The sequence below is a fragment of the Alligator mississippiensis genome, chromosome 12 (genome assembly GCF_030867095.1).
Source record: "Alligator mississippiensis isolate rAllMis1 chromosome 12, rAllMis1, whole genome shotgun sequence".
NCBI classification, from domain to species: domain Eukaryota; kingdom Metazoa; phylum Chordata; order Crocodylia; family Alligatoridae; genus Alligator; species Alligator mississippiensis.
In genome coordinates, this window is record NC_081835.1 from 17,369,627 (window position 1) to 17,382,738 (window position 13,112).

The window sequence follows — 13,112 nt, forward strand, 5'->3', positions numbered from 1 at the left end:
ATACATCCCTTTATGTTTTCAGTCACGCCCAACGTCCATCTATGCCCTGTGTCTCCCCAGTACTCCTCACAGGAGGCTTCAGCACTGTTGCTGCTGAGTGCCTCTGTTGACCACCACACCACTTGTGTGTGCCACGTTGTGCACTGTAAAAAGACTTTCAGGGCCCAGGCTCCCTTAAACCAACCCTCTCTTGTGGTTTCTGTAACTCCATTCTGAGTTCATCACTGCATTCCTCAAAGAACATCTGCCCTTTAAAGGACTCCCTTTCAATTACTAACCTCCAGGTCAATAAATGTTCAGCATACCAGAATCCCAAACAGCCAAGTCATTCCTGGTCCCACAATGCCATGTAGCCCCTACCTAATAAGGCAGTTTCCAGGAGCATCTCTTTGCAGAAACAGGGAGGGAAAATGCTGGTCTTTAAGGTCACATGTGAAGCTACATATATCATCAAAAATAATCCCTTTGAGGGCTCCCATTTAACCTCCCACCTTTCCTTTACATGAAAACAAGTGCTTTTCCTCAGTTGTGCCAATGCCATGCCCAGGCTCAGAGTTCTAACCACACTGGACTCCTTACATTGATTTATCTATTTTTATTATCTTTTCAACCCTGTTTTGTCAACTCCTATTTAAGGACACTGTATGGGTAATCCACACTGTCATTTGCATTCTGCCATTGATTAGCTCATGCTTGCCCAGTCCTTTGATGCTGAAGTATTGAATATTTATCCTTGGAATACTCCTGGCTTTCATTAGAGGAGGGCTGTGCCAAGATTGAAGCTCCAGTCTTGATTACCTGAAATATGGGCAGTATGAACTAAAACCAAAGTCCAAATTTTGTAAGTAATCCCTATCTGTATAATGGAGTAAATGAAATCCCAGGTCTGCCAGCTCTTGGGTGGAAATGCTTGTGGCCTGAAGCCAACGGGATTCTTGCTGATGACTGGAATGGAGCCAAGATTTCACCCTTTGACTGTGGGATTTTCAAAATCCAAATGTGAATTTTGCAGCTTGATCCCAACTTTGCCTGTTGGGAGGCCTCAGGAAGTGGTACAATCTTTGCAATGCTCTTACCTCCTGCAGAGTTAAAATCTATAGATAAGCAAAATTGCCATTCTCAAAGCAGTTTAGCCTCAGAGCTTGGGCAATACTTGTGACCTCTTGGGTCACATTCACTCCCACAGAGTGACTTATCAGGGACATATTTATTTTATCTGCAGGCCTGGTAATGGGGTGGTCAGTCCCCTTAAGAGGGGGCAACCAACCCTGTTAAGGGCTTTTAGCTGTGGGCCTTCTGGTAATGAGGGAGTGTCCCACTGGGGGTTTAAAACCCCAGAGAAAAGGACTGAGAGAGAAAACTATGAAGGGACATTTTGAAAACAGGAAGCAAACAATGACTGCTTCTGCCTGGCACAAGAGGAAGCCAGGCTACTGTGTGGGAAGCAGGAGCCAGAGTTCATCCTTGAGTGCCCGGGACAGGGCAAAAGGATTTTTTTTGGTTGGCTTATGTTTATTATCCAAGGACTGTTTTGCTTGTGAGGACTGGTTGAGGTGCTCATTAGGAAGCACAGCCACCGGCTCAAACCAGCAGGCCAGGAAACCCGTAAACAGAGCTACATACCATATGTCCAATATGAGAGTACAGCAGTAACTGAGTAATGGGTTGGTTCCTCACTGAAGGAGGTCAGCACATCCCTGGAAACCCATGATGACCTCCACTCTTTGGAGGACCTTTATCTGTGTAACCATGCTACCAATATATACTTAATCTCTTCTTGGGGAAAAGCCCAGAACTAGATTAGCCGTGGGTGTTGCAGCTGAGAACAGAGGTGTATTGACAGAGCTGTGCCAGCTCAGGGAGCTTGCCCAGAACCAGTCTCTTCAATAGCTGGCTGCAGTCAGCATTATTTAGCAGGGAATATCCTAACTAAAGGGCAAATCAGGGCTCTTTTTAGGGGATTGCAGGAACTGAATTGATGCCTACCTTTGCCAAGTAGAGATACAGACATGGGGGCAGGGGGATCTTCTTGCCATCTCACCCATTCCCTTGTGCACCTGCGGTATAGCCAAGCAAGATTTGGTCCTTATCACCACTCAAGCTGAGCCTTGCTTTATTGCTGCACAGTTACTAATACAGGGACCTAAGAGAATGCACCTGTTTTAATATCATGCTTATTTGTGATTTAACAAAGATAATTAAACCTGACATGGTGGGGGGTTGAGGGTTTGTTTTTTTTTAAACTGAACAACAGCAAATCTTTATGATTTTTGTAGTACTGGGAAAGGCAGGACAGCTTTTGGATGGGAAGGGGGAAATTTTACAATCTTTGGGCAGGGACCACCTTTTCCCCCCTGTCTTTTATCATCCAGCAGAATAGAGTCCTCATCCATGGCTGTAGTTTCTATATAATACCAATATGAGGAGTATCACCCACTCCCCTGTTTTGTCAATGTTTTCCAGGTGGGTGACATTCCTTATGAAGTCTGTTGGTGATGGTGTACTGCAGCACCTGTTTAAAAGCAACTAGTGATCATGACTACTTCCGTGTACTTTTGATCTCTAATAAATCCAAGAAAGAATGCTTAATTCATACAGGGTGAAATGATAAAGGAAATCCTTTCTACACCTGCATTGGCTTCACTTTAGTGTTTTTAGCTCAGGGCTCTGGCATTTGTTCAATGAGAAGGCAATTCACTCAAGGTTATAGATAGGAAGTTGTTTTAATGAGGATTCACAGCCAGAGTTCCTGGAGAGGGCAGGGATTCTTCAAAAGTTCATTAAGTGATGGTCCCCTTCCTCCTCTGTGCTCTGAAAATGAGTTCTGCCAGTTTTTAAAGTCACCATCATTTCATGCTTATTATTAGAGAACAGATCACAAGATGTAACGTGCTGCTGCTCCAGCAGCTGCCTCAGGCTCCACAAATATGGAAAGCACAAGGGCTGCATACCTATTATGGTTCGTGTTACTCCAGAACGCTCCCTGCCAGATCAGAATTTCCAGCAGCCCGAGCTAGGGAACAGGTTCCATTCACAAGCATTTTTCTCTCGCATTACGTGCAGTCTTTCCTTCAGAGTAAAGCATATCCTTCCCCACTGGGCCAGCTCCAGCTGCAGCAGCACACATCTCCAAATTCAGAAGCACGGTTTACTTGTGACTTCAAGGGCTTTGCAATTTATTTAGGACACAGATACACAAATAGATCTCCCCTTAAAGATACCAATGCTGTTTCATATCCAATGTATAGTAGAAAGCTGCTGATAATGAATAAAAATCCATAAATACCATAACCTGGACTTCTGTAATGCCAGCCACCCATGAGTCTCATGATGCTTTACCAACATTCACCAATGAAGCTTTAAAGTGTGCCATGTTGGGTTGTTGCCTGTAGTTATCTGCATTTTATAGTTGAGGAAACTGAGGCACAGAAAGTCTAAATATTGCTCAGGGTAACATAGTATTAGAGTGATGTTGTAGCCCTGGTGGTCCAGGAATTACTTGAGAGACAAAGGTTTTTGGGGGTGATATCTTTTATTGGACCAACTGTACATCTATACCACTGTATCCCAACCATACAGTTAGTCCAATAAAAGATAGCCACCCCAAAATATCCTTGCCTCACAGGTAAGAGAGCACTTCTAGGAGAGAATTGAAAAAAGTTAGCTCTTCCAGCTCCCAGCTTCATGTTTTAACCACTGCATCACACTCTCCCTCAAGGGTACAGCCATGTCAATAGCTCTCTGTGCAATTTTAAAACTTTGAGTAAATACTGCATTAGCCACTCCAGCATATGTCATGCCCTACTAGATCTGAATCCTCCTTGTTTCTGCATCAGGTCATGCCTGGAGGATAAAATAAACCAGTCCCTGCCAGTATGAGGCTCTGGTCACAGCCAGTGACACAGAAAATGTTGGTGCTTGTTAAATACTTGGTATGCAGATTCTGAAAAAGCCCATGATGATATATCATACGCATGTTTGAAGCTCTTCTAGGTAAGGTGAGGGCTCCATAGCAAGCGCTAGGCTTTTCAAGTGCTGGCACCTCAGCTGAGTTTGCAAAACCAATATGAGGAGATGCTTTAGGCACACACCAAGCATTTGTGTGCACAAAACAGACACTCCAGGTCACAAACAACATGTGCTCTTTACCATTTTCGACTTGATTTTCTACTTTGTGCATTTGTTTCTGCAGAAATATTGTAACAGGCACTTACTATTATTAAATTTATATTACAATAGCATCTGGGGATCATCAAATGGAAATCAGGTACCCTTTGTGCTGGCCTCTGAACTATCACATAAAGATATAATCTGAGCCCCAAAGATTGTCCTTGCATCTTTTACACTATTATTATTTCAAGGCAATGGCACTGGGTGTTAGAGTTTGTAGAATGACTGGAGACAGTGAATTTTATTGCCTAAAGCAGAACTAACCTACGGTTTTTTCTATTCCTGCGTCTGTCCCTGACGCACATCATTTTAGGAAAGTTAATAAACTTCTTTGCATCTCAATTTCCTTAAATACAGCATAATGGCAATCCTACCTAACTAACCAGGCTGTTGTGAGGCTTAACAATTATATCTGCTATTCTAAAGAACTCCTTATCCAAAGATTGCAAAGCCTTTAATGAGCAATTACTGTATAAGGCTCAAAACAAGTCCAAGTGGTTAGGTTATAAGAGATATAAAAAACTAGTGTTGGTGACCCTTGGAATGTGCTTAGTTAGGGGCTGAATTTCTTAGCCTCGATATATAAAGGTGCCAAATTTCACAGCAGTTTAGCATAAGAAGGGAGAACACTGCATACTTTTGGGGAAAATAATAGTGGAAAGGCAGGTACATAGAATGTAACTATTCATGGTGAAATTTGGGGAGCAACTATATTCTTACAATCAATCCCCTTAGTGTTACAACTCATGACAGTCTTTCTCACACCACAGCTGTCCTATACAACAGGCAGGAGCATTGGCACAGTATGTGATTCCTGTTACACTTCCTCTAATACTGTGGTGCTACTTAGAGGTCTCAGTGACATAACTGAGACCTGCCAACTTGTGATAGTAGCCAAGGCCAACAGAGCATAGTGGTAGGAATATATATTATATTTCAAAGATAAAAAAAAAAAATCCCAGCTAAACCTATGAAATAGTTTTTCAATGGCTTTGACAAAATCCCACCTCACTTTGCTCTAGAAGATTTCTAATGTTTAGTCCTGTGCTTCTGAAATCCTACAAATGGGTAAATTAAGTATTGTAGTAAGACTGGGTAGGGTTAGTGCTGTTGCAGCTGTGATGGCACAAGACATTTCCGATTACACAGAATATTGTAATAGATCCCAGCTTTGCAGAGGATTATGCCTAAAAAGGCCATGGAGGATAATGGCACATTTGTACAAAAGAAACCCTTGGATCTAGTGAAGATACTATTGAAGTCAATCTGCCGAGAGCGCTTTTCATTAAAAATAGAAACCATTTTTTCATCTCACAACCCAGTTCTAAATAGATATGTTTTTGGTTTTTTTGCACAGGACTTGGCAGCATCTCAAATGAACTTGAGCAACCTCAGTCCCTGAGAATAACACGACTGTAAACCTAGTTAACACAGCATGTGTGAAACCTGACAAGCCCCTGCATGAGCTGGGAAACAGAGGACAAATACTGATGGTAGCTCAGCTTCCTCCCACTAGGTGATTTCCTTAACTGTGTTCATAGCTCTGGGCAGGGCAAAGAAACCAATAGATCTGTTCTATGGATTGAACATTTTTCTTGACTCTCATTCCCATGCCTCTCCCCACTGCTGAATCAAGCTATACTTATGGGGAAAGAGAACAGAAGGAGAAAGGGGAATGTAAGCTACGACTGAAATGAGAATGATAAGTGTTATGGAAAGTTATTGCTTTAGGTGTTCAAAAGTGGGCTTGAAGAGCCAGGCCCTTTCCTTATGTATTTAGAAAAGGGACTTCGAAGGCACAAGCCAGGGGTTACAGAAATAGGGTGCTCGGACAGGCTGGATCATTCAGGAAAGGGAATGCATGGTTTCGTCGTTAGTGTTGGTTTGCTACCTGTAGTAATATAGCTGTGGATTGTATGCCCATTCCTGCCATTGATAGGCTCAGTAACATCAAACAAGTCAATTCACTTCTCTGTGCTTCAGTTTCCCTATCTGGAACCTGGGAATTGTCATTCTGATCTGTGTTGCCTAGGCTTATAAATCTTAGTGAGCTAATGGATTGGCATTAATAGTTAATGAGGAGAAAAGAACATATGGATCTGGGCAACCTTGATGGTTGATGGAGTTTGGATCTGGATGCATAGTCCACTCTTCAGGCCTACCTCTAATAAGAATAGTAACAAAACATTTTACGGGGCATTTTTTTTAAAGGCTATGCATCTTCCGTCTGCTTGTGGGACCTGAAAGTTGTACATGCAATGAGTGGGACACTACACAGCAGTGGGGAACACTGATGACAGTATTGGCAAATGCACCCACAGTTTATGACTATGTAGAGAAGTGACGTGGCCCAATAAATGATCATTGCACACAAAATGGTTTTAGCTTGAAATTGCCATTAGTTTATGAAACACTTTCATCTGTTATGCATCAGCTCCTTCTCGTTGTCGAATGCTTTTTTTTCTGATACTGCATCCAACAAAGCTCAACTTCTGTGAATCTTTCAAGCCTTGACCTCTGCTGAAATTGTCAGCTAGTGCCAAGTAAGTTATGACAGTGGTCTTTTTGATGTAGACACTTGTCCACTAGAAACTGGACTCATTTCACAGGCCCCTGAACAATCAGATATTAATAACTTGAAGCCATTATTGATTGAGTGAGACTAGAACTGACAACCTAGAATAATAGGGGTTTTTTCTCATGACCAAATCCCTGAATTATTCTATCTACCCAGATTATTCCGATAAAGTCTTTTCTTTTCTTTTTTTGCCAAAACTACACATTGACAAATGATGGGCATGTATTTAGTAGATTCCTTTTATACAAAGATCCAGGACTAATTCAAACTATTTATGTATAGACAATAAGAAAAAACACACCACAGAATGAAATATAAAAATTCAAGACAGATAAATAATAGCCAAGGATAACATCCTTGCTTGAGGAAATATCCCAACAAACTGGAAAGTCTGTGAGAGGAGGAGGAAGACAGGAGATTTATTCCTCTTCTCTGAGGGCAATGATGCATTTAATAATGCCCAACATATTGTGGAATAGATATAGAACTATTGTCTCATTCCCTCATGGTTGAAAATTATGCTCAAACTTAACTGGATGCCTGAAATGGTGCCCATGAGCAGAGGTACTTACCTGTGTTAGTCTGAAGCCTGGCAGAAGGCAGGGTAGATTTGCCCCTTTAGTCTAACTAAATCAGAGATATATAACATAAGCTTTCAGAAGCAGAGGACTTACTTGATCATATGCATGTCCTCTGCTTCTGAAAGCTTATGCTATATCTCTCTGATGTGGTTAGTCTGTAAGGTGCAAATCTACCCTGCCTTCTGCCTGAAATTATACTATCATAGTCCATCTTTTAGAGCTATTTATAACAGCAAAGAGAACCCTCTTGCTCATTTTCCATCTCATAACTTGTAAAGTGGCTGTGAAAAGTTATAGGCTGCAGTCTGCTGTGTCCTACTGCCTCCAAATGTAATCAATGCTGCAGCCTCCTTTGTACCTCTTCTACCTTCTGAAGAGCAATTACCATTGTGTTCCAATTATGAGTCACCCTTATGTGTAACCAATCCCATATTTTCAGTTTCAATTTTAGGAAAACCAGCTTTTCCTTCAAATATAAATTAGTAGCTCCAGCTGGAGTCCTTGAACTACTGTACCCTTGCAAAATCCCAAAGAAGATAACCAAGGAAGGGATCCAAATGGGTTAAACGAGCTAAAAATACTAAAATAAAAAATAGAAATAGAAAAAAAATCCGATTTGGTATTTTTGTTGCATGCACAAAAACACTGTGAGTATAAAAGCCAAGCTTGTCAGGGTCCTGAGTATTGGTTGACCCTGCCTGTAAGTTATCTGGTATGACTTTTATGGTTCTTTTGTAGGGAAAAATTCTGAAACCAAAGGAGGACTGCATTAGGATTGGTAGCATCTTGCGCTAGCCATAGTTTGCATTGGACGATGTCCCTAAGAGGATGGCTAGGAATAATCTCTAATCATGTGTGCCACATATTGGGTAGTACCGAACAAACTTTCAGGGCTCAGGAATGTTATGCATATCAGACTGATATTATTTTATTATTATTTAGATGCAAATTGCTTCCTATCTAGTCTCACATTATCACTACAATGCCTTGAAGACATAGCATAAAGGCTAAATATTGCTGTTTCCACATTTGCCTAGAAAGATTAGGTATTATTCCTTGATCAGTAACATCAGCTATTGGTTGCCCTGACAAGCAGCATGCTGAATAGATGGATCACCAACGTGAGTCACTTTGGAAAATCCTGATAGATGCAATGGATTAATTTTATTCCCACATTTCTTGTCTGAACTGTTTCAGAAATCTTTAGCCAGGAGGCAGCTGGCTGAGGAGAGCTCTCTCTGGACCAGTAAGGTTGATTTTCAACAACTCTTGGAAAACTGGTGCGGTTCCAGAAGCCTGGAAAAAACGCTAATGCTGTGTCAATATTTATAAAGGGTAAATGATATGAGCCAGGTTTATCAGCCTGATATCAGCAAAATAATGGAGCAGCTGTTACGGGACTCAATTAATACAGAATTAAAAGAAAATGATTGACTTTATGGCGGTCAACGTGGGTCCATGGAAAATAGATCTTGTCAAACGTATTCGGTAATTGGTTTGATGATTACAAGTGTATTACAAGTTTGGTGGATAAAGGTTATAGCATTGATGTAATACTCTGTGGTTACTTAGTAAGGCATATGACTCAGTACCACTCGACATTTTGATTAAGCAACTAGGCCTGTACAAAAATAATATGATGCACATTAAACTTGCTAACCAATAGGCCTCCAAGTGTAATTGTAAATAGGGAACTATTGTGGAACGGGTGTGCCTCTGAAGCAGTGTCTGCAGGGAGCAGTTTTTGGCACCACACTGTCAGCGTTTTTATCTGTGACCTGAAGGAAAACTTACGATCCTCGCTGGTAAAGTTTCAGGGAGTGATAAATAACGAAAAGGATGGGTCCTTGATATGCAGCTATCTGGATCACTTAGTGAGCTGCGCACAAATAAGCTACGTGCATTTCAATATGGCTTAATATAAAGTTATGCATGTAGGAGCAAAACACATTGGCCGTGTTTTATAGGAAGGGGGACTCAATCCTGGCAAGCGATGACATTTATAAAAGACTTGGGGGTCACGGTAGGTAATGAGCTAAGCATGAACTCCCAGTGCAATGCTCTGATCAGAAGAGCTAATGCGATCCTTGGATGCATCTACAAAACTCTCAAGAGGGAGTAGGGAGGTTTCATTACGTCAGTATTTGGCACAGATACAACCACTGCTGGAATACAGTGTGGACACCACACAGGTGCCAACAATTCACAAGGATGTTGATACATTGGAGAGGGTTCTGTGAAGACCCTCAAGACTGATTAAAGGTTTGGACAGCAGGCCTCAGGGTGAGAGACTCAAGGGACTCGGTTTGTTTAATTTCTCCAGAACAAGACTAAAGTTCAGATTACATGATCGCAGTGGTACCATCTGAGTTTATCATCTATGAATCGGAGGGCTACATGGATCTCCAATGCTTTTCCCACTCCCATGGTCCATACAATCTCCATGCCCCACCAGACCTCAGAAAGCCAGAGTCAGAAAGCCTAATATTGGTGCTGGGGGAGCACAGAAAGCAGCTACATGGCATTTTTTATATGTATCATGCTTAATGCAAGAGTGAGAAGTCATGGTATGTTTTCAAGCTCGGGCTCCACCGCTATCTGAGGTGATGCTGACTTGTCTGGAGTATCAGACTGGGATCCAAGTCTCACACTCTGGGCTGTAGCAGCTGGTGGTGGTGGGAGGAGGGGTGGTTGGTTCTTGTTCTTGCTTTTTCCTTTAATGAGCTGTTTTTGTTGTTATCGTTTAATTACATTGAGTGGTTTTCAGAGCACTTCTGAATTTCTCTCAGGGCATAGGTGACAGGAAAATCACAGAAGGGACCCTTTCTAAAGGTTGCTGGTCATATGGCTCAGCATCCATGACATGAGATAGCATCTGGGCTGTTTCCTCACCAAAACAAAGTCCCCTGCTCTGTAAATATAACAGCATTTATATGATCAGACCTTGTAGGAATACGATATTGTTCATACAAATACTGACTAGCAAGCGTACGCTGAGGGGCTGAGTCCACAAGAGGGCCTTGGAGCAAGGTGGATGAATTCCAGCCCTGGCTCTCGCTGGCATTTTCTGTTGCGTGGAAGCACTGGCACCATGAAATGTCAGGTCTCAAAATGGAAACAACCTGATGTTGTTTGGGACTGATTCCTGGAAGTGCCTTTTGGATACAGACCTCCTCACTTGCACCCCGCCTCTATAAATATGACTAAATGAGGAAGTGCATCTAAAATAAGTCATTGTTATTCATGGAGAGGGCCCTGTTCCTGAAGCCCTTGGTTTCCAAGTAAACAAGCTTGGGAGGTAAGTTAGCAAAAGAGGCTGATTCATTAGCAGCAAGGCAAAGCTGTGTACTGGAGGGGTGCCCAGCTGCCCAAAGAGATTTACATAGCAACACGCTTCTCAAATCTTAATAGAACAAGCTGTGTGACACACACCGTCTTGAACTGTATCACAGTCACATGCTTGCTGGGCTCTTTGCTTATCTCATGGGCTCCCTTGACAGTATCAGCTGCTCCAATGCCTCACAGGAATTTAAAATGTTAAGGAAGGCAATGGAAAGCCAGCCCACCTATATATAAAAAAAACCTTTCTGCCCTCAATTCTGGAAGCTAGAACCCCCCCCCCCCCCCCCTTCTGGAAGCCCCCTTTCCAATTCTGGAAATCAGAAGCCAGAAGAACCATTTTCTGTTTTAAATTGGGTTCCCCGTTAGGATAAAGACTGTCTATAGAGCTACAGGGATCTGTCAACCACATCTTTATCAACATTTATTGGCTTTTAATAGCCCCTCTACTAACCTGAATGCCATTTACAAAATTAATAGCACCTACATTTTTAGTTGCTAGTGGAACAAATGCATCTTCCTGGTATTTTCTCCCCAGCTGAACAGGGCCAGGAGGCTGTTCTTCCAGCACTGTTACAGAGGGAAGGCATTTACACAGAGATGAGCCCTAGGCTTTGGGGAACCAGCTAAAGAGTTGAGAAGGGAATTCAGTCTCTGTGATCCATTCAGTCTTTAGCCTCTTTGCTGATGCTGCAAGCAAAGGGTGCCAATTAATGCCCATTATACTATGGGCATCTGTCCACAAGGATGGGAAGGGAAACGCACACACCAATTTCACATGAGGAACTGAACAGCTGTTAGATTATAAAAATTTCTGGCCCCAATTGATCTGGACCATATCAGAACTAGTAACCTAAAACAGACCAGCTTGGAATCCCTGGACTAGGTCGTAATTCAGCGCGCACTGAATTCAGTCCCTTCAGTAGGGGTTGCGTTCGATTTCCCATCCTTCTGCTGCCACCAAGTGGTAGGATGCTGTTCATTTCCTGCAGCCTTTGTGTACACGCGTATGTACTCCCTCTCCAAATAGAAAGGGATAAGTGGCTAGGCTGGAGTGCTGTGAGAGGGAACTGTAATTATCAGCCAGTTCCCTCGGTCCACTATAGAGTCAGGCTAGGACAAAATATATCTTAACTATTTACAGGTTTATTGATATACATATACTCTCACACACACACACACACACACACACACACACACATCTCTATATTTATATACATATACATACATATACACACATATATATAATACACATACACACACACACACACACACACACACAAACCCCCCAAAATGGTATTAATAAATATACATATACAATATATACTTCACGTGTAAAACTATGCTCTATAAATCGTGACTAAGAAATTATACCACCACCAATGGCTTCAAACCCAGCACAGGTGAGTAACTGATCTGAAGCAGGTAAGCACAGGTGAGTCCAAATAACCAACAAGCAAATATAGGTAAGCAGCAGATAAATTCTGGCAAACCAAAGAGGGGGTATCGACAAGGGATTCAACAGGCAGATATATACATAATATACAACAGTTCAACAACAACCCACGTTAGAAATACCAACATATAAGGCATGATATTCCAAGATGTAAGGCGCTACAAGATATAGTGATCAGCTCTGCAACTTCCCGGGTGCCCTCTGGGCCCAGGACCCCACTCCCGATAGGTAATTGTGGAAAAGGAGGGGGGCAGGAGGAAAGAGAGGCCCAGAGCTCCCAGGGCTTCCCCTAACCCCCAGGGAGTAGCACACGAGACACCCGTTCAAGACCCCAGGGGGCCCTCCCCTGTGGGGACCCTCTCCTGGGGTGACTCATGAATCCATGCCTGGGAGACTGCCTCCGGTCCTCCAGTTTGCACGCCTCTCCTCAGGTAAGGGGATCTCCACCGCTGGGCTCCCTGCCACTGGCCCCGTTTTTTGAGCCACATGCACTGCCGCATGTACAGCTGCTTCGCCTTATGCTAGGGGCTGGAGGCCCGGACTGCCTCATGCAGGGCCAGGGTTCAATCCACTCCCAGACTCTCTGCGCAGCATCGCCTACACTGAGCTGCTGGCCTCGTGCCAGTGGCTGCAGACCTGAGCCACCTCAAGCAGCTTCCAGGGTCTCAAGCTTTGTGCACCGCTGCATGCACCAAGGTCCCGGCTGCACACTGGGGGTTGCAGAGCCAAGCTGCCTCATGCAGCTCCTTGGTCTGGGCTCCATGCCCTGCTGCATGCGTTGAGTGGCTGGAGACCTGAGCTGTCTCACCCAGCTCTCAGGGTCTCACCCCATGCACCTCATTGTGCACTGACTGGGGCTGAAGCCGTCCGCCGCTCCTGTCTGGCGAGAGGCATCTAAAGGGGCTCTTCAGGGCAGCAGCATCTGCCTGCTGGGCAGCTCTTCCCCAGCTCTTCTTAGCCCTGCTCTGGTTTCTGTCCCTTGATGCAT